Here is a 6,489-nt window from a genome sequence, read left to right as displayed (position 1 = left end):
ACACACTCCTCCGGTGCAGGGTGATTGGCTCCTTGTAGCTCCCCCTCCCCCCTCCAAACCTCCCCTATGTGTGTCAAAGACAGGCTGAGTCAAGGAAGTCTGCCTGAGAAGGGGAGGGCTGCCTGGGCACCTTCACGCCTCAGTGCCACCCGTCCCAGCCTGAGCACCAGCCTGTCCAGACCTGGCCATGAAGGTCTGCTCCACCTGTCCCGGCTCAGCTTCTCAGGGCTAATGCTGCGCCCCCACCCCCACCTTCACCCCCGTCCCCCCGCAGGGCTGAGCTGGGGGAGCTCAGTTCGTTTTTCTAAGAGGGGAAGGAACCCACGTCTCTCCATCTGGCATGTCCAAGGGCCTGGCTCCAGGGCAGCTGCTGCACACTGGGGGCGCTCATTTCAACAGCATTCTCATCTGGGGGGACCCTGCTGGGGGGATGCTGAGACTTGTTATGATACCCCCTGGGTGTGTCAGGAGCCTGGAAAGGCCTTTATTTGACCCTGAGCACTCACAACTGCGCAGGCCTGTCTGTCCACAGCCAGCCTCTGCAGGGTCCTGGTGTGGCTGATCTGCAGCATTCTCGGCTTGAGTTCCAGCTGCTGCCGTCCGTCAGCTGCACACCATCTGCCCTGGGCCTGGTGAGGCAGCAAGTGCCAGTTCCTGAGGGACCTGAATGATAGAACGTGCCAAAGCTCTCCAGCAAAAAGGGCAGATGGTAGCTGGCATGGCGTGGTGGTGACCCAGGGACACTGGGCATGCAAGGTCTCAGCCTCCCCTCAGGAAAGTGTGCAGAGACTGTGGCTCTCTGTCCTTTTATCCAGACCCTGCGGAGAAGGTGTGTGGATTAGGGCTCCCTCCCCCACCTGAGAGCCTGCGATTGATCATTTCCCAACACACCACTGACTTTCCAGGACTCTGGGCAAGTTGTGGAACCTCGCTGAGCCTTGGTTTCCTTCTTTGCCTTTCAGAGCTCTGGTGAGCAATAGCTAAGATGATGCATGTGCAGAGATTTGCCTCTAAGAGGGGGAAACAAAACTGAATCCCAGCCACCTCCTCATCGCTTGGCCCCTCCTGTGGCCTACAGAATTCAGGACTGGATGCATGTGTTCATTAGATACTTGGTATGTGACGTCAGAGTGAGGCATTCTCCCGTGCATCTCCCCTGCTCCCAAAGACTCTGTCCCCACAAACAGCCCCTGGCATGAGATAGGTACCCACCTACTGTTTGTGGAGGAAATGAATCAACTAATACATTCTTGGGGGCACCACTAGATCCATGATTCTCACACTTTGGTGTTTATCAGACTCACTTGATAAACTTGCCGTGCTGGTTAAAGATTTAGATTCTGGGTCAGACTTCTGGGGTTTCCAAATCAGCTGGTCTGGGGATCTGCACTCATATTGGGCTCCTTAGGGGATGCCAGTGATGGTGGTCCATGACTGTGGACCCTCTGTGAGGAGTGGGCAGGTGGGCCACCTGAATGCCTACTCATCACTTGGGCGCATCCTTGGACAGTGGCCTGATGTTCTGGCCACTCGCTGAAGGGTCACGAGTGTGTGTGGGAAGCACAAAGTAAAGTGTTAACTAATACCCTCACAGTATGCTGGAGGTGACCAACCCGTCCAAACGTTATCACACTTTGTTTAACCCCTGCAACAATGACAAGGAGGAGAGCTTCTCTTCCACATTTTAGAGATAAGGACTCTGAGGCTCAAAGAGATTAAGTGACGGTAAGGAATGAAGCCAGCACCACTAGCTCCATAGATTGGCCCCTTCTGCATACTCCAGAGGTCCTTGGTCACCTTCTCAAGTGGGATCTTGGTCTGGAATTTGAAAGTATCTCACTTTGCAACATCAAAATGATGTCGGTGACCAGGTGACCAGGTCTAACAGCAGTAAGCCAGTAAACATGCACACATGTGCACACACGTGCACACACACACTCTCATGATTTTGAAGATCATTTGCCTTCTGAATTCTTTTTTTTCTTTTTTGTTTTTGGAAAAGAAGAGTGTCCCTGAGCTAACATCTGTTGCCAATCTTTCTCTTTTTGCTTGAGGAACATTGTCCCTGAGCTAACATTTGTTGCCAATCTTTCTCTTTTTGCTTGAGGAACATTGTCCCTGAGCTAACATCTGTGCCAATCTTCCTCTATTTTGTATGTAGGATGCTGCCACAGCATGGCTTAATGGGCTGTGTGTAAGTCTGTGCCCAGGATCCGAACCCGCAAACCCTGGGGCAGCTGAAGCAGAGCACATGAACCCAACCACTACACCAGCGGGCTGGCCCCTGCCTTCTGAATTCTTAAAAGCAACATTGAAAAGTGAAAATGCCAGAAAGACACTCAGAATATTTTAACTCAGGTTCCTGAAGAACAGAGCTCATTTTCTTCTGGTTGTGAACAATATTTCCTGCTCCCAGTGGGGCTGTGGGAGGGCTGAACTCCATAGTGACCAGGTCCCCAGCCCGCTTGGCTTCAGCGAGGCTGGGCCTCACTGAGCACATATTTCAACATGGCCGCAGGCACCAGCAGTGAAGTCGTACTTACCAAGGAAGGGAGATGTCTGTTCCCATCCAGGTCTTGACACAGAGTCCTCACTGCCTCTTATGAAAGGACTCAAGAATCTGGTCCAGGGAAGATGAGGTGCCGGGGCCTGGAGGGTGCCCTCCAAGGGCCACACTATGGCCAGAACTGCATGTCATGCTTCTCTGAGCTGGAGAGAATTGATGGGATGTTCATGACAGTGTTAACATGGGTCCTTAAATACTGTAACCGGGCCCCGAGGGAAGGCTCAAAAATAGAACTGAATTTCATCCCTTTAGATGGTTTAGTGTAATTCTACATAGAGGCAGGCACAGGCTGACATCCTTGCGGATCCTTCTCACAACCATCCAGCATAGATATCTTGATTCCATTTTGTCAAGTGATAGAGCCAAGACCCAGAAAGGTCCATAATTTGCTCAAGGTCCCTCCACGTAAGCATCAATAGATAGGGTAGAATAAATTGATTAAGGTGGCAGAGTCAGGTCTGGAATTCACATCTCACAGACATTAAAACCCATGTTCTTCCAACAGGATCATTGGGCTTCTGGCTCCCTTGCTCATTAGCAGGGAGAGAGGAATTAGCTTTCTGAAAAGGTCCTTTGCCACTCCTGAGTCTCCAAGGCTGTCACAGGCCCCACAGGCCAGGCATGGAAGGAAGTCGGCCCAGCAGAGGAAATAGGAAGTTGGCTGCTGGGCAATGTCAGCTGGTGGTCTCCAGGGAGGAGCTAAGACACCACTGTCTGATAGGCCTCAGGATGCTAGGAACACCTATCAAAGGCTGGCTATGACCCAGACACTCTGGCTAACTGATCTCATTTAATCTTCACAGCAACCTTTTACCAGAGAGACTGTAATTACCTCCATCATACAGATGAGGAGACTCAGGTTGAAAAGGTTAAGCAATATGCCCGGGATGTCAGAGCTGATGAGGGAAGCGATGCAGACTTGGGTGGTGTGACTCAGTGCCCATTAGTGTTATCACTGTGACTCTGTTCTGATGGCCCAGATTTGGTCCCCCTAATCTCTCCTGATAATGCTGATCAACGATCACTCCCATTCTTCCCTCCTCTATCTTCCTTCCTAAACTGGATCCTTGGGCTGAATGCCAGCTGGCTGGTGTAGGAAGTTACTGTGTGATACTTGTAAACTTGAGAGCTCCCTGTGGGCCAGGCCTTCTGATGAGCACTTCACATTCATTTCCCACCTCATGCTTCGTAAGATCAGGATGGCCATCCCACTTGTGGATGCGGCAACAGAGACTTACAGCTAAGCAGCTTGCCCAAGGCTATCTCATAGATAGTCTATGGCGGATCCAAGATTGGAGTGTTGATCTCCCACCACCAGCCTAGGGCTCTGCCACCTACCCATAGTTGCCCCCACAGCTGGGCAAACAGAAGGAGATGCAGTCCAGCTAGAGTCTGCCTGGCCCAGATACAGAGCCATTTCTCTCCACTGAACTCACCATGCCCACACAGCCAGTCAGTGAGGTTTGCACTTTGCCTTGAAAATCCTTTAAGCCTGCCCATGGCAGCAGCAGTTTCTTCATTTGTAGCCCACACTGGCTCTAGGAGGACAGAAACGTGTGATTGATCTTACCGACTGTTAGACTGTGAGGCATTGTGCTGGTCCATGAACAATGGCTTCTCTGAGTTTGGACTGACTTCTGAAGACGTCTGGTCTCTGTTCATTTCCTGTCTCTGAGCTGCAGTGGAGCGGTGGAGCTTGTCTTGTATGCCCAGGACTAGAATCTTCAGCAAGAGCTATTTCTCCCAGTTCCTTGTCCCACTCTTGTCGCTACTCCCCCACAATCACTGACTGGAAGTTCACCAGGAGTCCTGAGCAGATGAAAGCTTCTGGGCTCCTGCCCAGGATTGAGTTCCAGACAGATCAGCACTGAGACAGTGGACAGCTCCTCTCCAAATCACTCTCCCACTCTGATCACTCTCAAGAAATGCTGGCTCTGTAAGCCCAGAGCTGGCCTGAGTGCTGTGTCTATTGCCTTCTGAAACCAGGTCTTTACAATGAGCCAACTTTAGCTACCATTTATTGAGCATCTTCTGCGCTACTTCCTCCCATTTAGCAGACTCAGAGGCTGAGCCTCATGGCTACACATGTAGTGAGGGGCAACATCCAGGTCTGTTGGACTCCAAAGCTCATGCTTTTAATCACTGAACTATACTGCCCCATCATTTTAGAAGGTAGAATGTTTCAAAACCATGTATTCTACTTCCTCTGTCCATCCTGCAGTTCCTGTAACATATACCACACTGAGCATGTGCCAGGCAGCTCTCTGTCCTATGTGTGGCCTGACTTGATCTGACTCCACTAGGCTTCCTGGAGGCTGTTCCCAGGATCTGTACCTGTGTGGATATGATTCCAGTGGTCTGAAAGGGAGACATCCTTTATCGGTGATTCTGAAGTTGCCCTAGTCATGCCTCCACCCAGGAATGGAGCCATAGTCACTCCATGCCCCCAGCAGGCCATGGGAGGAGCTCCTGGTCTGAGCACCACTTTCTAGTGCTTTCCAGTGGGAATGAGCCCATTTCTCTGATGGGAAAGAGACCTTGGGCTGGCAGCATCATGCAGCAGACAGCACCCTGGACCGGAAGGCAAGAGTTCAGGATTCTGGTCTAGACACTGCCCCTATCTGACCAAATACCTTTGGGCAGGCCTCTCCCCTCTTATAACTTAGATTCCCCATCCCTGAAATGAAGCGGATGGATGAGGCAATCTCACATGTGAATTTAGGCTGTTTGCGCATGCCACATCAGGGACTTGATAAGGGGAGAGGGAGCAGGAAAAGGGGGCAGAGACTGACATCATGGAGCCTTCCCTCCCCATTCTGCTGGAACTCAATCTCTTCTGGTGCAATGGCAGCTGAGGCCCATGCACCACTTTAGCTTAAGAGATCTGCGTGGGTGTATGGGAGAGGACTCACTCCCCCTGACTGTGCACTAGTAGGAACGATCCCTCACACACTTAAGGGGCCTGTGTGTGCATATTAGGCCCTACTCTGTATATGCATTCAGAGAGAGAGTCTGCCTGTGGGTCTGCTGGAGACAGAGGCAGTGTTTGTGCATGCGTGTGCATGTGTGTCTGTGTGTGTGCGAGAGAGAGAGACAGAGAGAAAAAATAAGACTGGTTATAGACAGCAAAGTGATATTTTCTTATGGGCATTGGTTTGGGAACACAGGGAAACTGAGGCAGGCATAAATCCCCTTTACTAAATGACTCAACTCCTTTTGAGGCTTAGCAAGATTTAGAAAGCAGGAAAATCACTTTTTAAATTTTTCACGAATACCAAGGGGCACTTTATGGAAAACCAAACTATTTGCTCATGGCAGAAAGGCAAGGAGGGGGAGCGTTACAGAATGGGGAGCGCTTATCTCATCTGGTGCCTCTCTCACCATGCATCTTAGTACCACTCATCAGCGTCAGAATTTACTCTCCCAACAAGATCTTGTAGTATTGACAATCAAGAATCCCTCCACAGGGGTGTCATTCTGGTCTGGTCCAGCCGGATGGGAGTGGGAGACTTGGCCCTGCCCTGCCACCTGCTCCCCCATTGGCGAGGCAGTCCAGTTGCCAACCAGATCACCTGAGTCATTCTATTCCCTGTGCTGTGACTCGGATACTGGAAGCATCTTTTTTCCTGTGCAGATCCACTTTTTTTTCTTTTCATTGTAAGAATTTTTCTCTTACTAAGGTTTGCTTTACATCGTGAAAAGTACAAATCCTAAGTATACCACTGATGAGTTTTGACAAATTCATTGTCCATGAAATCCACACACTTAAGGTACAGAATGTTTCTATCATCCCAGAAGGTTCCTCCATGCCCTTTTCCAGACAATCCACACCCCTGCCCAGCCAACTACTGTTCTGCTCTCTCTCATGAGAGATTAATTTTGCAAGTTCTGGAGCTTCATACGAATGGAACCATAGGTGTGTG

Source organism: Equus quagga, chromosome 2, assembly GCF_021613505.1.
Source record: "Equus quagga isolate Etosha38 chromosome 2, UCLA_HA_Equagga_1.0, whole genome shotgun sequence".
Classification (NCBI taxonomy): Eukaryota; Metazoa; Chordata; class Mammalia; order Perissodactyla; family Equidae; genus Equus; species Equus quagga.
The sequence above is the reverse complement of the archived record's forward strand: the minus strand, read 5'-3'. Positions refer to the sequence as shown.